The sequence below is a fragment of the Geotrypetes seraphini genome, chromosome 2 (assembly GCF_902459505.1).
Source record: "Geotrypetes seraphini chromosome 2, aGeoSer1.1, whole genome shotgun sequence".
In the NCBI taxonomy this organism is placed as follows: Eukaryota; Metazoa; Chordata; class Amphibia; order Gymnophiona; family Dermophiidae; genus Geotrypetes; species Geotrypetes seraphini.
Genome location: NC_047085.1, coordinates 232,312,638 through 232,333,169, shown reverse-complemented (window position 1 = coordinate 232,333,169; position 20,532 = coordinate 232,312,638). Strand labels below are relative to the sequence as shown.

At 44.2% G+C, this 20,532-nt stretch overlaps 1 protein-coding gene across 1 annotated transcript in view; it reads left to right on the top strand.

The window, feature by feature from the left end:
* The first annotated feature begins 336 nt into the window (after positions 1–336).
* LOC117353958 (suppressor of cytokine signaling 1-like) overlaps positions 337–20,532 on the top strand; it is a 190,686-nt gene continuing 170,490 nt past the window's right edge. Inside the window, exon 1 of the mRNA XM_033930601.1 lies at positions 337–466. The gene's annotated coding sequence lies outside the window, so the exon portion shown is untranslated. The remainder of the gene's footprint in view (positions 467–20,532) is intronic.

Sequence of the window (20,532 nt, the reverse complement as noted above, 5' to 3'; positions counted from 1 at the left end):
AGAATTCGTTGTTGGTTTTTTTTTTTTCCTCGCGTTCTCTTCCAAAATACTCCCTGGGAACCTCTGCCCGAAATCTCGGTCCCGTCTCCTGATTGGGCCTGCAGAGCAGGCCGTGTCTGATTGGCCGTTCACGCCGTCAGTCACGGCTAGACTAGTGTCGGGACGGGGAGGCGATTCCGAGCCTTGGCTGTGGGGCTCTGACCTAAATATGAGGTGAGAGAAAGCCGCTTCTGCCTGCAGCGGGCGGGAGGCTAGTGAAGCAGGGCATACTGGTAAATTTAGGGAGAACAAACTGGCGCGTGCACACCACACAAAAGTTGAGACTATCCGACTTTTTTTTTTTTTTTTTTTTGGTTTTGTTTTGCTTGAACTTTGCAGTTCCGAAAAGAAAGAAAGAGACAAGCCGGCGAGGTTGGGCGCTGTGTAGATCACGGCTGGACTGCTCGGGGTCGTGGGCTGACACTCGGTGGGTACTTTGCACTTTATATATCTGTCGTGTAAATGTTGTTTAGCTGTTGGGGGGGAAGTGCGAGACTTGGTTTTAGTCAACTTGCACCTTTTTCTTCAACGAATAGTCAGTCAATAGAGCATGCCTAACTCCCCCCCTCCCCTCTTTGTTATACTGTACAGTATTTAAAAGGCATGAAGGAGCTTTTCCTCAGAAATTCTCTCGAGCCCTCTAAGCAGCTGCCGTTTCCTGTTGCAGAGATGCCGACATAGGAGCCAACTTTTCGGAACGATTAGGGGGTTGCTAAACCCCCAAACCCATGAGAAATGACACCTCCTTGGACAAACTGAGCTCAAGCATCTACAGCCATAGGATAGGAGCCAACTTAAAAAAAAAAAAAAAATGATTTGAGGGTGTTAAATCCAACGGAAAGTATCCTATCGCTGCACACAGAGTAAGCTCAGTAATGGGGGGGGGGGGGGGAGGGGTGCTCAAGCAACCGACAGGGGGGCTCCGAAGCTTATCCGGAGAGTTATGTCCGACGACTGCCTCACAGTGTGTCCTTAGTGTGAATACACCGCCCCGGGCTGCATTCGGACAGCCCCTTTCTTTCCCTTTGCTTTCTTATTAAAAGGAGCCACAATAAACAGATTAAAAAAAAAAGAGAGAGAGAGAAGGCGCCTCCAGTTGTCCGCGCAAATGCAGGCTACGCTCCTTCTCACCCCTCCTCCTGGGGCTTTGCAGAAGGCAGAGTTATGGAGAGCTCCGGCAACCAGTTGCTAAATAGTTTCATGCGTTTCTTATTCCCGCCTCCTCCCCAACCACGACAGTAAAACTTTTGTACTAGTCGACGCACAGCGGCGAAGCTAATGTTGGATGGCATTGGCCGAGCGATGCAGAGAAAGAATGAGAGGCCACAGGCTGGTGAAAAAAAAAGGGGTTGGGGGGGTTGAGAGACTTTTTGTTAGGTCCAGGGCAGTATATCTCCATATCTTTCCTAGCCATGACTCTGCAGCGATTGGCTCAGGCACGGGCCGGAAAGGTGAAGTTTAAAAAACAAACCAACCCTGCAGCAGTCTGTATTGTTTCCTTAAGCCTTAACAAACTGATACCAGCTTAAATGCATCCCAGGTATTTAACCCCCCCCCCCAATACCTTAAAGGGGGCAAGAATGATGCCTGTCTCTGGTGCTTCCCACCCTCAGGCAGTACATCCTAGAATGCACTGGGTGGGATTAGTCTGCCATATAAGGGAATTTTCTCCTTATTTGATAGCCTCCGTCCAACTACCAAATGAGGGGAAAATTTCCTATGATGGTGATCCCACCTGGTGCATCCTCAAGATGTACAGTGTGGGTGCTGGGTGCTGCCATTTTTTCTAGATAGCAGCACTAGAGGCAGGAGCAAGTGGGCATCACTCCTCTCTGGGGATGGGGGGTGCACCAGCTAGGCATTGGGAAAAGGTGGTTGTTATGGTAGGTTTTTTTCCTTATAGTGTAGGGAGTGATATTTCATTAGCACCAGGAATGCATTTGTTGGGGTTGTGTGTGTGTGTGGGGGAGGCAATGCAGACCACCTCAACTTTTCTTTTTTAATATCTTCTAGAGCAGTGATTCCCAACCCTGTCCTGGAGGACCACCAGGCCAATCGGGTTTTCAGGCTAGCCCTAATGAATATGCATGAGAGAGATTTGCATATGATGGAAGTGATAGGCATGCAAATTTGCTTCATGCATATTCATTAGGGCTAGCCTGAAAACCCAATTGGCCTGGTGTTCCTCCAGGACAGGGTTGGGAACCACTGTTCTAGAGGGCGACCAAAACCAAATTGGCAGCCAAACATTTCATCAAAACCAGCGCCACTCCCTCTCCCCCTTCAGCAGAGCATGGATCCTCCTGGGCCACCACCCACCCACCTCGGAAGAAAGCAGGTCATCCCAGGCTGGCTGGCCACTTGCCCTGCTCTACTCAGCCACAACCCCCCATGCGTCCCACCATCTGAAAACCCTGCTTTGGCCTACCTTTAAATGCCCTGATGGTCATCTGGGCAAGAGTGATCCTCAGTCACTTTTGCCCCCACTGTTCCTCAGCCAAAATGGCTTCCAGGACTTCTCTTAGCAGCCTTCTGTAACTTCTGCGGGAGGTCTCTACGACCATTTTATGATTGGAACTGACTTAGGCAGGAGCCCATGCCAGTTGCATTCGTAAAAAGGGCTGCCAGGGTAAGTCCTATAGCTATTTTGCTGAGAAAGTGGTACTACTATTACTTATCACTTATATAGCACTGAAAGGCATTTATAGACAGTTCCTGCTTGGAAGAGCTTACAATTTTAACTTGAACAGACAGACATGACATATAGGGTTGGGGATGTAGAGCCCAATGTGAGAGGAGTCAAAAGCACTCTCAAAAAGGTAGGCTTTTAACTGGGCCTTGAACACTGCCTGAGATGGAGCCCGCCGTAGGGATTCGGGTAGCTTGTTCCAAGCGTATAGCGCAGTAAGGCAGAAGGGGTGGAGTCTGGAGTTGGCAGCCAAAGAGAAGGGCACAGAAAGGAGGGATTTACCAGCTGAGCAGAGCTCATGGGAGGGATCAAAGGGGGAGATAAGTGAAGAGAGATAGTGAGGGGCAGCTGAGTGAATGCATTTGTATGTAAGTAAGAAGAGTTTGATTTGTATTCGGAAATGGATGGGAAGCCAATGAAGTGACTTTAGGAGAGAGGTAATGTGAGTGAATGCATTTGTATGTAAGTAAGAAGAGTTTGATTTGTATTCGGAAATGGATGGGAAGCCAATGAAGTGACTTTAGGAGAGAGGTAATGTGAGTAAAGCGGCTCTCCTGGAATATGAGTCATGCAGCCAAATTCTGGACGGATTGTTGGGGAGTGAGATGGCTAAGCGGAAGGCCTGAGATTAGCGAGTTGCAGTAGTCTAAGCGCAAGGTGATGAAGGCATGGATAAGTGTTTTGCTAGTGTGCTCAGAGAGGAAGGGTCAGATTTTGGTAATGTAGAGCAGTGTTTTTCAACCTTTTTTGGGCAAAGGCACACTTGTTTCATGAAAAAAATCACGAGGCACACCACCATTAGAAAATGTTAAAAAATTTAACTCTGTGCCTATATTGACTATATATAAAGTAATTCTCTTGAATAGGAATCAAATAAACACAAAGAAAGTATTTTATAATTACCGTACTTTATTATGAAATATTAAGTAAACAGAATAGTGAAAAATTATAAAATACTTTATTCAGTGCGAAACCTGGGCCTGTTTGGCTGAACACAAAGCTGATATTCTGTCTGGAATCGAAGAAAGACACACACGTAGCTCTTCGTCAACAGCTCTCAGTCTCTCTCTGTATTTGGTTTTTATAGCATACAAAAATAGACAAATATACCCTCCATCCTTTTTATTAAACCACAATAGCAGTTTTTAGCGCAGGGAGCTGCGCTGAATGCCCAGTGCTGCTCTTGACGCTCATAGGCTCCCTGCGCTAAAAACCACTATTGCGGTTTAGTAAAAGTGACCATATTGTAAAATATAGACAGCAGATATAAATTCAGAACTGTGCATAGTAAGTGAAGGGAAGTTTTCATCTCTGGGAATTTACCCAGTTAACTATTAAGTTATTTGGGCAAATTCCTTTGAAAACTGTGGTAATACTGCCTCCACTTTGCTAAATTTAAAATAAAATCATTTTTCCTACCTTGTCTGGTGATTTCTGGTTGCACTTTCTTCTTCTGACTGTGCATCCAATCTTTCTTCCCTTCTATCAGCCTGTATGCTTTCTCTCCTCCACACCTCATTCCCTCCCCCAACTTTTTCTTCCTCTCTCCCTGACCTTTCTTTCTTTTTTTTCTGTTTCTCTTCTTTCCTTCTGTTTCCCTGCCTTCCCCCTTTCTTTCTTTCTCCCTGCCGTTCCCCAAGCCACTGCCGCTGCTATCGGGGAACAGGACCCACCAATGGATAACAGGCCCCAAAGCCGACGCCGACGCATGCTCTCCCTGACGTCAATTCTGCAATCGGAGAGGAAGTTCCGCCCAGCCAGGCAGCGATTGGCTGGCCCGAACTTCCTCTCCGACTGCAGAATTGACGTCGGGGAGAAGAAGACTTATCGGCTCGATAGATTAGATCGCCAAGACAAAGTGAGTCCTGGGTGATCGACTCACTTTGCCTTGGCGAGCTACTGGCGCCCCTGCCTCGGGCCCCCTGTCAGCTCCGGGCCCCTGAATGCAGGACTGGTAGTACTGCCCTGATGGCGGCCCTGCGGCACACCAGGCAACATCTCGCGGCACACTAGTGTGCCGCAGAACAGCGGTTGAAAAACACTGATGTAGAGGAAGAAAGGGCAGGTTTTAGCGATATGTTGTATCTGGGCAGTGAAGGAGAGGAGAGGAGTCTAAGTGGTAGGGGCAAGACGGGATTGCTTTTGCTTGGCAGAGGCCACTAGGGCATTTAAAGGTAGGCCTGGGGAGGATGAGGGTTGTGGTGGGTTGGGGGGTGGCCCAGGAGGGGTTGTGTTTTTCTCCAACCAGATCCTCTCTTCCCTTAGTCCATCTACACTACACACTATTCCCCCCACTTTGTTTTAATTTCCCCTTGCTCCTCCTTGTTCTTTTCCCCTCTCCCCCTGCATAGGTGTAACTGGATGTTTTATATTTGGGGTCAGGGAATTTAATAACTCTCTTCCTGCTCCTCTCCCTAAATCTTTTTAGATTGTTCTGCATCTCATTTTCCCTTGATCTAGCCTTTTATTTCTTTCCCCTCTCCTGTGGGACCCTGTTTCTTGCGAAAATAACTGATTTTCATTATTCACAAAGGCTGTGTTATTCTGTGAGTGGTGGATGTATTTATGTTGCTATCTACATTTTATCAGACTCAAGATATAACTAGAGATTGATGCCCCTGATGCAGTGCTAAGACATGTTGGGCGAGTTATAAAATCAGTTTGAAGTCTGAATATATCTACCTGGGACCACCTGGTTTGTCATTAAAGACTTTTAAAATTATTGATTATAAACTGTTTTGGAGCCTATTTTCTGCTTATTTTTTTGTGTTCTGTGCTGTTTTTGCAGTTTTCTTTTTGCCTCTGTCTTTAGCGGTCCTGTTTCACAGGGACCAGATTAGGAGCCAGAGAGAGCTACGGTTTGTCACCCCTTGCTGAATATCCAATCTGCCACTATGTGTCTGTTTTACAAAGCCGCGCGGCAACAGCCCCGAAGCCCTTTAAATCTCTATGGACTTCGGGGCCATTACCACAGTGGCCCGCGCTAAACGGCTTCGTAAAAGAGGCCCTATGTATGCATTGCTGGTAGAGTTTGTATTTATCGGCTCAAATATTTCTGTGTGATAACAATCTGTCATCAACATTTAAACAAATATGGGAACCTATTGAAGAATTTACCACTAGGTGAGGTTTCCCAACATATATCTGCAAGCAGCATGAGTGAATTGACTATGCTGCTTCTTCTTATGCGCTTCAATTATGAGGTATGCCAAGAGCATCCTTTAAGTTGTTGGAACCTACTGTTCACTTTAGAATACATCAGTAAAAAACACTGAACTCAAAAGAAGTGCCACCCACAAAGTCTATATCTTCTAACCTTCCTCCCACTACAAACAGTGTTTTAAAAAAAAAAAAAAAAACCCAGACGGGCACTTTGCTCAAGAAACCTCACCCTTTAAAGAAATGCTGTGGGTTCGGTGACAAACCTTTGGCAGAACGCAAAGATTTGCTCAAAAAAATACATAATCTGTTAACAGATGCTACTCTTAATCAAACCACCTTTCTAAAGACTTGTAAAGCAACTGTCAAGTACAAAGGATGTGATGGCAACAAACATATCTCTGTCATATGCAGTACCTGGATGCTGTAAGCACGGATTCATGAGAAACCGCTCCCCTGTTTTGAGATATGCTGGGGGAAAGCCATGAGAAAAAAAGTGTCGGTGCCAGAAGTTACTTACAAATGTGCTGATTTGTAAAGAATAACTGAGCAAAAAGTTGTGTTTTACAATATGCTCAGCCAGACTATATCCCAAAGGACACCATGAGAAGTAATGACCAAAGTAATAGGTTGCTAGAAAAGTTAAAGCTCTGTGACATACTTATTTCATCGGGCTTTCAATTTAGATTCTGATAGTCGAGTGTGTACTGGATAGTCAGGGCCAGCTCAAAAGGTTATGGCACTTTGGACCTACTTTTGTTTTGGCGGCCCATACCCCAGACCCACTTTTTTTTTCAGTGCTCCCTCCCATTCCTCACCCCCCCCAGGCTAGTTCCCTCTTCTGATGCTATTGCCTGATCATGATAGGATGTGGCTTCATAGGATGCTGACTCTGATGTTGATGCTGGCCCTCTCCCTTCGTAGCAGCTGGCTTATGAAGCCATATCGTGTTGGAACTGGGCAGCAGCATCAGAAGAGGGAGGAGTTGGAGAGTGTTCAAGCTATCTCATAGCTTAACTTTATAGATTGCTGATGTCACGGTATCAGGCATTTGGTGTCCTTTAGCGCTGGTGCCTTGGGCCAGAGCCTCACCTGGTCCATAGGTTAAGCCTGCCCTGTGGGTTGTAAATGACAATTGGTCCGGGCCTGGGATCAAACAGCTTGGATAACGTGTGATTTTTCCCTCTCTTTTTCCTTATCTATCTGCTTTGTAGATTTTTATGTAAACTGCTGTGTTGGATATGCCTAATAGCAGTATATCAAGTTGGAAATAAAAACTGTAAATAAACAAACTAAGGATTACTTTTCTTACAAGCTCAAAATGTGTGTGGGAATAGTGAAGACAATAGGGAGGAAAAAGAATAGATATGTGATGGAAGCTGTAGATGGCAGCATTAGGTCACCTCTACTTACTAATATAGAATGCAACCATATACAGGTAGTCGTCAACTTACGACCGCAATTGGTTCCAACTGATAGGTCGTAAGTGGATCAGGACGTAAGTTGGCCTATGCTAAATTAAGGCAAGAATATTAGACTGGGTAATGATATTTTAATCATGTTAAAAGCAATCTGTTAACAACATTTTCTTTCTTTCTAAGTCAAACAACAATACAATTGTGGAAAAACAGACAAAAATAAGAAATACAGTAAAGTACATTTAAGTCATGGCACTACTGGTGCTTGGCTGCAGATTGTCGATATCTCTTTCATTAGGCGAGGCTGCGGACCCGGTGATGGGTGGAGTTGCTCTTTTTATAAACATAGTGAGCTTCGTCTGAATTGTTTGTTTTTTTTTCTCTTCATAAATTTTGCAATAAGGACAAAATGTGTCACGTGCCATCCGTTCAATTCTCGCATATCGTTCAATGTTTGAGTCCATGTCTTCAAAATGGGCGAGGAGTTTATTCAGTAGAGAGAACCCTTCTGACAATCCCTTTGTGGTAAACATTCGTTGTGGCGCCTCATCCTCTTGGTCTTTCTCAAATTCTCTTATTTTTTTCTTCCACCACTCTTTCTTCTAATTCTATCAGCTCTTCATTCGTAAGTTCCCCTGATTCCTGGTCTAGGAACTCAACATCTTCCATTTCACATTCCAATGAAAGGTCTTTTGACAGTTTCACTATTTCTTCACGAATCTCATCAAGTTCTTGTTCACTGTTAAATCCAGCAAAGGTATTCACATAGCGCTTAACACACTTCTTCCACACACCATTCATACACTTTTCCGTCACTGAGTCCCAAGCAGTAGCAAGATTTTTTTATACACTTAAGAATGTTATACTGTTTCCAATAGTCACGTAGTGATAGTTCAGGGTTGGCATCTATAGCAGCTATGGCTTGGGCAAAAGTGGTTCTGAGATAGTTTGCCTTCAAAGTAGCAGTCGCCCCTTGGCCTATCGGTTGAATAAGTGGTGTAGTGTTCGGGGGCAAAAATAACACTTTCACATTGGGATAGAGATCAGTTAAGTGATGTAGATGTCCAGGCGCATTATCAAGCAACAGTAAAATTTTGAAGGGGATTCCTTTCTCTAAACAGTACTCGCGCACTTGAGGAATAAAACAATTACTGTACCAATCCTCAAATAAAGCCTGGTTCATCCAGGCATTACAGCTTGATCTATAATAAACTGGCAAAATGTGCTTATTCACATTCTTAAATGCACGTGGATTTTAAGAATGGTAAATTAATAACGGTTTCAGCTTGAACCCATTGATATTCCCTCCAAGCAGCAGAGTGAGTCTATCCTTGTGTGCTTTAAATTCTGGCATGCTTTTGGCTTCTTTGTGGATGTAGGTGCGTCCTGGTATCCGCTTCCAATATAACCCTGTTTCTTTTTTCTTTTTTTTAAATTTATATTTATATATATTTATTGAATTTTCAATATAATCAAGCATAACTTGTACAGAAAGGAAATTCAGCAAGAAAATAAATGAATAAACGTTATATAAAACATCAGACATCAAATATAAGCTTAAATCTCAACTCAAGTCCTCAAAAGAGATCCAAGGTGGAAGATAGGCGAATAGTAATAAAGAAAAATTAAGTTACAAATTATTAACTAGTTGACTGAGGTTAATATACCCTTTCTTAAACTTAGCACTCATGTTCCATCTTTCTCCAAACATGAAGTTGAGAGAAAGATTGTCAGTTGAGATGGCTCAAAGAAAACAAATTTATGTGAACGATAATTAATTACGCATTTACATGGATGTTGCAAGTAAAATGTGGCCCCTAGAGCTATAACACCAGGTTTCCTTAACAAAAATTCATGTCTCCTTCGCTGGGTCTCCTTAACCAAGTCTGGAAACATCTGTATTTTACAACCTAAAAATTCTTTTTGTTTATTTTTAAAGAAAAGTCTCAGCAACCAGTTTTTATCTGGTGCCAGAGCTACAGTCAAAAGTAAAGTTGCTGGGGCTACTAATTCTTTGTCGGATGTTTCCAAAATATTAGATATGTTAATTAACCCTGTTTCATCCACATTAAAAATTTGCTCTGCCAGGTAACCCTCCACCTTGATTATTTCTTCTAAACTATCAATAAACTTTTTAGCTCCTTCCTCATCCACACTCGCTGCTTCTCCAGTCGCCCGAACATTATGCAACTGGAATCTATTTTCAAACCTAAACCAACCAGTACTTGCCACAAATTCTTGACTGTAGTCTTCTCCAGCGCGTTCCTTTAAAGTCCCAAACAGATTTCTAGCCTTTGACTGTACTGTAAAGAGGTTTAAGGGCGTCCACTTTTGAATCTGATCTTCCATCCAAATGTTTAACAATTTCTTCATTTCATGGATGAGCCCAGTACGTTGCTTCGTAATCACTGTTGACCGCAAAGGGGCAGAACTTTTCATAGCTTCACGAATTCTATTTTTGTCCTTTATAATAGTTGACACAGTAAAGTAAAGATTCACAAGGAATCAATACAAAAGAGCTATTCAACCTGATCACAAATTTATTTGACACCACTTGCTACACCACACCCACACACAACATTAAACTACCCTCTGCAAATGACTTAGCACTGCACTTCGATTCAAAAATTAAAAACCTTAGAATCCACTGTTCAACAAATGACCCTAGTGATCATCAAAGAGCTAACACCCAAGGAAATGATATACCGGCAGACATGATCTGGAGCTCCTTTCAAGATTTAGAATGGACTATATAACAAATACTCTAGATCCTATTGCGTTCTGGAATGCCCCCCAGAAATCATGAAAGTGGCACCATTAGAATTTAAACTATCGCTGATGCAATTCTTGGCCCACAACCTAAAAAATGGGAAGTTCCTCTCTAATAATGGTCACATAATAATAACCCCAATTCTAAAAAATTGTAAAGAACATAAGAACATAAGCAGTGCCTCCGCTGGGTCAGACCTGAGGTCAATCGTGCCCAGCAGTCCGCTCACGTGGCGGCCCAACAGGTCCAGGACCTGTGCAGTAATCTTCTATCTATACCCCTCTATCCCCTTTTCCAGCAGGAAATTGTCCAATCCTTTCTTAAACCCCAGTACCGTACTCTGCCCTATAACGTCCTCTGGAAACGCATTCCAGGTGTCCACCACACATTGGGTAAAGAAGAACTTCCTAGCATTCGTTTTGAAACTGTCCCCTTTCAACTTTTCCGAATGCCCTCTTGTTCTTTTATTATTCGAAAGTTTGAAGAATCTGTCCCTCTCTACTCTCTCTACGCCCTTCATGATCTTCTAAGTTTCTATCATATCCCCTCTAAGTCTCCTCTTCTCCAGGGAAAAGAGTCCCAGTTTATCTAATCTCTCAGCATATGAAAGGTTTTCCATCCCCTTTATCAGACGCGTCGCTCTCCTCTGAACCCTCTCGAGTAACGCCATGTCCTTCTTAACGTACGGCGACCAATATTGGACGCAGTACTACAGAAGTGGACGCACCATCGCCCGATACAATGGCAGGATAACTTCTTTCGTTCTGGTTGTAATACCCTTCTTGATTATGCCTAGCATTCTGTTTGCCTTCTTAAAGAATCTTCAGCCCTAATATCCAACTACAGACCAGTAGCATACATTCCGTTTGTTGTAAAAATCATGGAGGGATTGGTACACACCCAACTGATGTATTATCTTAATTCTCTCTCCTACATGAAACTCAATCCGGTTTTAGACCGTTATTCAGTACGGAGACAATGATTGCGTCTATCTTAGACAATCTGCGCCTACTGTTTAGCAAGGCCCTCAATGCCTTGGTCATGCAATTCGATCAGCCTTTGATCTAGTAGACCACGGGAAACTGCTACAATGCCTAGACGCTATTGGTATCAGGGATGAGGTGTTGAACTGGTTCCGTGGCTTCCTTATATCCCGCACCTATCAGGTACGTTTTAATTATGAGCTTTCCAACACCTGGAGCAATCCATCCGGTGTGCCACAAGGGTCTCCACTATCCCCATTGCTTTTCAACGTCTACATGTCCTCACTGGGCACGCAACTAACCCATCTGGGGATAAAACTATTTAGTTATGCAGATGACTTTACGATTATCATCCCATTCGCTGATTCTGTCTCTGAAACTATTCCCAAAGCTTCAGAAGCCATAAATGTGATGGAGCAATGGATGACAAACTTTAGGCTCAAACTTAATTCTGAAAAAAGGACTTTCTTCGTTGCTTCACCACATCCGCTTGACACCAAAATAACACTATGTATTAATAAACTTAGTTACCATATCCAGCCCACCATAAAGATACTAGGTGTAACTCTGGATCAATGCCTAACCATGAAAGACCAGGTGGACTCCTTAATCAGAAAGGGATTCTTTACTCATTCTTCAGGTACATCAGTGACAGAAGAAAAAACTCGGGAGGGATAGTACGTCTTAGGAAACCAGACGGTGAATATGTGGAAAAAGACTCGGAAAAGGCACAACTATTAAATGAATATTTCTGCTCAGTCTTCACCCGAGAAGCGCCGGGGCAAGGCCCTCAGCTACAGACAAGGGTTAGCTCGGCTGACCCATTTAATAATTTCAAGTTTACACCCAGCAGTGTCTACGATGAACTGTCAAGGCTCAAGGTTAACAAGGCTATGGGGCCTGACAACCTACACCCCAGGGTGCTCAGGGAGTTGAGTGATGTATTGGCGGAACCGCTGTCCGTGCTCTTCAACCTTTCCCTTAGTACAGGCAGCGTCCCATTGGACTGGAGGACGGCTAACGTCATTCCACTTCACAAGAAAGGCTCAAAAATTGAGGCAGCAAACTATAGACCGGTGAGTCTCACATCAGTATTGAGCAAACTAATGGAAACCTTAATCAAACACCAATTAGACACAATCCTTGATGAGGAGAACCTGCAGGATCCCCGTCAACATGGATTTACTAAGGGGAGATCCTGCCAATCCAACCTGATCAGCTTCTTTGACTGGGTGACGAGGAAGCTAGATGTTGGGGAGTCCTTGGACATCGTGTACCTGGACTTTAGCAAAGCATTCGACAGTGTACCACACCGCAGGTTGCTAAGTAAAATGAGTTCTATAGGATTGGGCGAGACATTGACAAAATGGGTTGGGAACTGGCTTGGAGGTAGGCTTCAAAGGGTTATGGTAAACGGCACCCCCTCTGAAATGACAGAGGTGATCAGTGGAGTGCCCCAAGGCTCGGTCTTGGGCCCGATCCTGTTCAATATCTTCATAAGTGACTTGACAGAAGGGCTCCGAGGTAAAATAACACTATTCGCCGATGACGCCAAGCTAAGCAATGTAGTGGGCAAAAGCACAACGGACAAAAACTCAATGCCCGACATGATGCACGATCTACTCCTACTGGAGCGCTGGTCTAGGACCTGGCAACTCAGTTTCAATGCCAAAAAATGCAAAGTTATGCACTTGGGTAGCCAAAATCCATGCAGGACTTATACCCTTAATGGTGAGATCCTAACAAGAACAGTAGCAGAGCGAGACTTAGGGGTGATCGTCAGTGAGGACATGAAAGCTGCCAATCAAGTGGAGAAGGCTTCATCTAAGGCAAGACAAATCATGGGCTGCATACGCAGGGGTTTCGTCAGCCGTAAGCCGGAGGTCATTATGCCATTGTATAGATCCATGGTGAGGCCCCACCTGGAGTACTGTGTGCAATTTTGGAGGCCGCATTATCGCAAGGACGTGCTGAGGATGGAGTCGGTCCAGAGAATGGCCACTAGGATGGTCTCGGGACTCAAGGATCTCCCGTACGAGGAACGGCTGGAAAAATTGCAGCTATACTCACTCGAGGAGCGCAGAGAGAGGGGAGACATGATCGAGACGTTCAAATATCTCACAGGCAGAGTCAAGACAGAGGAAGATATCTTCTTTTTCAGGGGTCCCACGGCAACAAGAGGTCATCCGTGGAAAATCAGAGGCGGGAAACTGCGAGGTGACACCAGGAAGTTCTTTTTTACTGAAAGGGTGGTTGATCGCTGGAATAGTCTTCCACTTCAGGTGATTGAGGCCAGCTGCGTGCCTGATTTTAAGGCCAAATGGGATCGACACGTGGGATCTATTCACAAGGTAAAGGTAGGGGAGGGTCATTAGGGTGGGCAGACTGGATGGGCCGTGGCCCTTATCTGCCGTCAATTTCTATGTTTCTATGTTTCTATGTTACTCTCTGGAAACTCAAATCCATTAAAGCTTATTTCGATACATCGGCATTTAGAACCCATGTCCAATCCCTCGTACTAAGTCTACTTGAATACTGTAACATCGCCTATTTGGAAATTTCCCAAAAGAATATACGATGTTTACAATTGATGCAAAATGCAGCAGTCAGACTGATCTTTGGGCTAAAGAAATTTGACCACGTGACACCCTACTACCGGCAGCTGCATTGGCTGCCGATGGAGGCACACGTAAAGTTTAAATTCGCCTGCTTCTGCTTTAAAGCACTACAAGGACTTGCCCCTAAATACATAACTGACCTTTTCTCCTTCTCAGCCAACAGACACAAGAGAAGCTCACATCCCAACTTTGTTTCCCCCCAGTGAGAGGTTGCAAACTGAAAAAATACCATGAACACCTTCTCTCACACCAGGCAGCATCGTGGGGTAAAGACCTAGAACAATTGCTTTCTTCCACTACTTACAAGGAATTTAGGAAACATCTAAAAACACACCTGTTCCTAAAGCATCTAGACAACTGATCCACTCATCCCTCTTCCTCAATAGCGATTAATTTGTCCTATTGATCACTTTCTCCTCAACAATGGATTTCCTGTCCTATTAATTTTCTTTCTTCCACCCTCTTAAAGTCAATCAATTTGTACCTTTGCTTAATCTTTTGTAAACCGCATAGAACTTCACGGTATTGCGGTATATAAACTGTTATTATTATTTATATCACATGCGATCGCATTCACTTTGTTTCCTCCTTCATACTGTTTTATTATCATCATTTTGGTGTCCAGATCTATGGCTTTCTTTCCTTTTTGGAAGGCTGAGGAGTGGAAAGAGACAATTTCCTCTTCGTTGTCATTTTTACTGCATGAAATCACAAAAACAACAAGGCACAAACTCACGTGGGGCAACACCCCTGTGTATGTTATCATGCTGCGTAGCGAAACTTCGGAGAGTGGAAGTCGCTTCGTAAGGTCAAACAGTCATAACTTGGATAGGTCGTAAGTTGACGACTACCTGTAGCAGTAAGAAATAAGAATGAAGTTCCTATACCAGTTCTTACTTGGCATTATCCTCACCTAAAGTCTATAGGTAAGCAGGTCTCGCCCTTAGATACAGATGTTCAGATTCTACTTCTGTTGGGCTGATTCTATACAAAGGTACATAAGAACATAAGAATAGCCATACTGAGTTGGACCAGCGGTTCATTTAGCCCAGTATCCTGTTTCCACAGTGGCCAATCCAGGTCTCTATTACCTGACAGAAACCCAAATAGTAGCAAAATTCCATGCTACCAATCTCAGAGCAAGCAGTGGCTTCTCCCATGTCTATCTCCAGACTATGGACTTTCCTTCCAGGAACTGGTTCAAACCTTTTTTTAAATCTAGACATAATAACCGCTGTTTTTTCTCCTATTTCTTTAAAAGTATTTCCATGTAATTTTATTTGAGAGTCCCATGAGTTTTTTTACTTTTTGAAAGAGTGCCCTGTTAAGAATGGAGGTCAGCTATATAGATGGGCAGAGGTCCACCCGCAAGCACTATCAGCAGCACATGTAGTGGGAGTAGACAGTGTGTAGGCTGACTTATCTCAACTGGCAGACCCTAGATCTGGGAGTGGTCTCTTTCTCGGAAAGCCTTCAACAGCATTGTGCATCAATGGGGATTTCCAAAATTCGATCTGATGGTGTTGGCAGCCAACAAAAAAGTCTCTCACTTCTGCCGAAGATTCGATCCTGGAAGCGCCAGTATGGATGCTATAGTACGACCTTGGTCAGAGAAGGGGCTGTTGTACGTGTTTTCCTCCATGGCTCATGATAGGCTGGGCATTTGAAGACTAGCAACCCACCTGGGGTTTGCGATCCTGGTTGCCATAGATTGGCCTCGTCGGCCATGGTATGCGGATCTGGCCCGTTTACAGAGGGACCAGTGTCTCAAACTGCTGCTTCATTCAACTGTTGCAGGGTCCACTGGCCCTGGGGAATCCGGAATGCTTTGGGCTTACACTATGCTCTTGAGCTTGCAACATCAGTGCACAAGGGCTACTCAGAGGTGGCCATGGCTACCCTCCTAAGATCTAAGAAACCAGTGACTGTTGTGGCCTATGCTAAAGCTTGTAAGACTTTTTAGCGCTGGTGTACTAAGCTGGTGTAAATGGTCCTGATGTTTCTTCTGCATGGGCCTAGAGAAGGGCCTGGTGGTTGGTTCCTTCAAAGTACAGGTGGCAGGTTGTTAGAGGAATGGTCTAATATCTGGCAACTAAAATTCAATGCAAAGAAATGCAGAGTAATGCATTTGGGGATTATTATAGGTAGGAATTGTATATGCTGAGAGGTGAGAGGCTGATATGCACAGATGGGGAGAGGGACCTTGGGGTGATAGTGTCTGAAGATCTAAAGGCGAATAAACAGTGCAACAAGGCGGTGGCTGCTGGGCAGAAGGATGCTGGGCTGTATAAAGAGAGGCGTAACATCAGTGTTGTTGGGGAAGAAAACGATTTTGCTCTGCTGGATCTCCTCTGATTCTCCGACGCTCTCCCGTTGGCGCACTTTGATGATACACCAAGCATCCATGGAGAGATTATGTTTTTCATCATTGGACTCTGCCTTGGGCCGGTTATTCTGTCTTTGTTGGACACCATTTTGGGACACCTTAACATCTAGAGCTCATAGCCATTTGTTGAATGTATGAGCCTTATGTTGAGACTGCACTGGATTGGATCTTTATTTTTGTTTTTCGTTCTTGTTTAGGCTGTGGAATTGGGAATGGGAGTGGGGTGGGGGGGGAGACTCAGGTATACGGTGAAATTGGGATGTGTTCTGGTAACCACTTCTTCTGTTGTACACCATGTATATTTGAGTATTTTGATTATTTCTGAAAAATTTAATAAAATATATTCTTCAAAAAAAAAAAGAGAGGCGTAACCAGTAGAAGAATGAAGGTGTTGATTCCCCTGTACAGGTCGTTGGTGAGGCCCCACTTGGAGTATTGTGTTCAGTTTTGGAGACCGTATCTGGCGAAGGACACAAGAAGACTTGAAGCTGTCCAGAGGAGGGCGATGAAAATGATAGGAGGTTTGCGCCAAAAGACGTATGAGGAGAGACTGGAAGCACTGAAAATGTATTTCTTAGAGGAAAGGAGGGACAGGGGAGATATGATGCAGACGCTTAAATACTTGAAAGGTATTAATGTAGAACAAAAACTTTTCCAGAGAAAGGAAAATGGTAAAACCAGAGGACATAATTTGAGGTTGAGGGGTGATAGACTCAAGAGCAATGTAAAGAAATTCTTCTTTACGGAGAGGATGGTAGATGCCCGAGAGAGGCAGTGGAGAGGAAAACAGTGCCAGAGTTAAAAAAAGCATGGGATGAACACAGAGGATCTAGAATCAGAAAATAATAGTAAATATTGAAGAACTAAGACCAGTACTGGGCAGACTTGCAAGATCTGTGTCTGTGTATAGCCATTTGGCTGAGAATGAGCTGAGGAAGGCTTCAATGGCTGGGATGGTGTAGTTGGGCTGGAGTGAGCTTTGACGGAGACTTCAGTAGTTGGAACTTAAGCACAGAACCGGGCAGAGCTTTGAATTCTTGCCCAGAAATAGCTAAAATAATAATTTTTTTTTAGATTGAATCAGGTTGGGCAGACTGGATGGACCATTTGGCTCTTTATCTGCCATCATCTATTATGTTACTTGCTTTAGGACTCGAGTAGAAAAAGTTTCTTTTGCTTCACATCCTGATGTAGCAAGATTTTTAAGGGAATGATGTGGCTGCATTCTCCTGTGCAATGGTCATTCTGACTTCTTAACATTGTTTTGCATTCTCTCAGCAAGGCTACATATGAGCCTTTGCAAGAGGTGTCACTGATGGATCTTACCATTAAGACTGTGTTTCTGGTAGCTATTGCCTCAGCAAGAAGGGTGTTGGAGCTGTAGGCTTTGTCATCCAGAGAGCCTTTTCCTTAGGTTTACAGAAGCAGGGGTCTTACTATTCATGTGCTGCTGGATATTACCTGAAGGTGACGAATGATTTTCGTCTCTCAGATCATAAGTTTGTACTAACAAGTTCTAGTCACCTGGGGCAGCCAGCTTCTAAGGCTTCCATTTCAAGATGGATTTGTATGGCTATTTATATTTATTAAGTGTACATCGGGTGTATTAAGTAACCATTGATTCTTCATGGCTGGAGTCCCAGGCAGTTCCACCCAAGGAGATTTGTAGGGCAGCTACATGGTTCCATCCGCCATACTTTCATGAAATTTAAAGGGTAGATGTGGCGGCATGAATGGATACCACTTTTGGATCCCCTGTGTTAGCAGCAGGCTCATCAGTTCTGCCCTAGACTCAAGGGACTGGATTGGTATGTCCCACTGGTTCAAGACATATGCCTTTTGCACTATAAGGGAAGATTAAGTTCTTACCTTGATAATATTTTTAATAGAAAGGCAAATGAGTCTTAAAGGCCCGCCCTGTCAGATTTCAATTTAGCCTGTTTACAGTCTCAGATGTGTGTGTTTTCTAGATGCTCGTCCTTGTCAAACAAGTCTGAAGAGTGATAAATACCCGAAAGGTCCTCACAGTGTCCAGAGAGATCCTTCTTGAGAGGAGATGTTTGTAGATTTAAAAAAAAATATTTTTGAAATTCAGACTGTGTGAGAACCACAGAAGTGTTAGTGCTGGTAGTAGGTGGCTTGTTGGGTTCCACCTTGTTTTTTATGTTTCCATTGGCACTGGTTTTCTTTAACTGTATTTGGTTAATGGCAGAGAAGGTTTGGCTTTGTCAGGGAGTTCTCCGTGTCCCTCCTCTTTCTTTTTCCTGTTGTGTTTGTCAACTGCTTTGGTATGAACTGAGGAGCATAGAAACATAGAAGATGACGGTAGAAAAGGGCTACAGCCCATCAAGTCTGCCACTCTGCTTACCCACCCCTGTCTATGCCCTAATGACCCAATTTCCTTATCTTGACCCTCGTAGGGATCCCACATGGGTATCCCATTTATTCTTAAAGTCTGGTACGCTGTCTGCCTCGATCACCTGCACTGGAAGCTTGTTCCAATGATCAACCACTCTCTCTGTGAAGAAATACTTTCGGGTGTCGCCATGAAATTTTCCGCCCCTGAGTTTGAGCGGGTGCCCTCTTATGGCCGAGGGTCCCTTGAGAAAGAAAATATCATCTTCCACTTCGACACGTCCCGTGAGGTACTTAAATGTTTCGATCATGTCTCCCCTCTTCCTACGTTCCTCAAGAGTGTAGAGCTGCAATTTGTTCAGTCTCTCTTCGTACGAGAGACCCTTGAGCCCCGAGATCATCCTGGTGGCCATCCGCTGAACCGATTCAATTCTGCGCACATCTTTAATGTGGCTTCCAGAATTGCACACAGTACTCCAGATGAGGTCTCACCATGGCCCTGTACAACGGCATTATGACTTCAGGCTTTCGGCTGACGAAACTTCTATTGATACAACCCAATATCTGCCTTGCCTTAGATGAAGCCTTCTCCACTTGATTGGCAGTTTTCATGTCTGCACTGATGATTACTCCTAAATCTCGTTCTGCTGAAGTCCTAGTTAAAGTTTCTCCGTTCAAGAAGTACGTCCTGCATGGATTTCCGCTTCCGAGGTGCATGACCTTACATTTCTTAGCATTGAAGCCTAGCTGCCAGGTTGAGGACCAACTTTCCAATGTAAGTAGGTCCTGCGCCATATAATTCTGTAAACTGCATTCACTTACCATATTACATAGTTTGGCATCATCGGCGAATAGTGTTATTTTACCTTGAAGCCCTTGAGTCAGATCCCCTATGAATATGTTGAAAAGGAGTGGACCCAGGACCGAGCCCTGCGGCACTCCACTGGTCACCTCCGATGTTTTAGAGAGGGTACCATTAACCATCACCCTCTGAAGTCTGCCACTCAGCCAATCATTGACCCATGCAGTTAGTGTCTCTCCTAACCCCATCGATTCCATCTTGCTTAGCAGCCTGTGGTGTGGGACACTGTCAAAAGCTTTACTGAAGTCCAGATACACGACATCCAAAGACTCTCCCAAGTCCAGCTTTCTTGTTACCCAGTCAAAGAAGCTGATGAGATTGGATTGGCAGGACCTACCCTTGGTGATTCCATGCTGACTGGGATCCCGAAGATTCCCTTCATTCAAGATCGTGTCCAATTTGCTTTTAATTAGTGTTTCCATGAGTTTGCACACTATTGATGTGAGACTCACCGGTCTATAATTCGCAGCCTCTGCCCTGCAACCCTTTTTATGCAGAGGAACGACATTAGCTAATTTCCAGTCCAGGGGAACTTTCCCCTTACTTAGGGAGAGATTGAATAGCTCAGCCAACGGTTTCGCCAGGACATCGCTCAATTCTCTGAGCACTCTTGGGTGAAAATTGTCTGGTCCCATGGCTTTGTTCACCTTGAGTCTTGCCAGTTCACTGTAAACTTCACCTGGTGTGAACTCAAAATTCTGAAACGGGTCTTCTGTGCTTTGTGTTGCCTTCAACTGCGGACCGTGTCCCGGTGCCTCACAGGTGAAGACTGAGCAGAAGTATTCATTCAGTAGTTCGGCTTTATCGGAATCTGCTTCCACGTAACTTCCGTCCGGTCTTCTAAGGCGTACTATCCCGCCTGTGTTCCTTTTTCTGTCACTAATATACCTGAAGAAGGATTTGTCCCCCTTTTTAATGTTTTTTGCCAGAATTTCTTCCACTCGAAGTTTTGCCTCCCTAACTGCCATTTTGACCGCTGTAGACCTGGTCCTATATTCTACCTTTGCCTCTCTTTTCTCCGTGCGCTTGTAGGAGAGAAACGCTTTTTTCTTCTCCTTAATGAGGTGCGAGAGCTCCGCGGTGAACCATTGGGGTTTATTGTTTCTTTGTCGTTTATTTACTGATTTTATGAAGTGGCTAGTTGCTTCATGTATGGTTGATTTCAGTGTTAACCACTTAGCTTCTACATCATCGGTCCTGCAGCGTCCGATGGACGAAATCTCCCATGCGTGCGAAGTCTGTGCCCCGGAAAT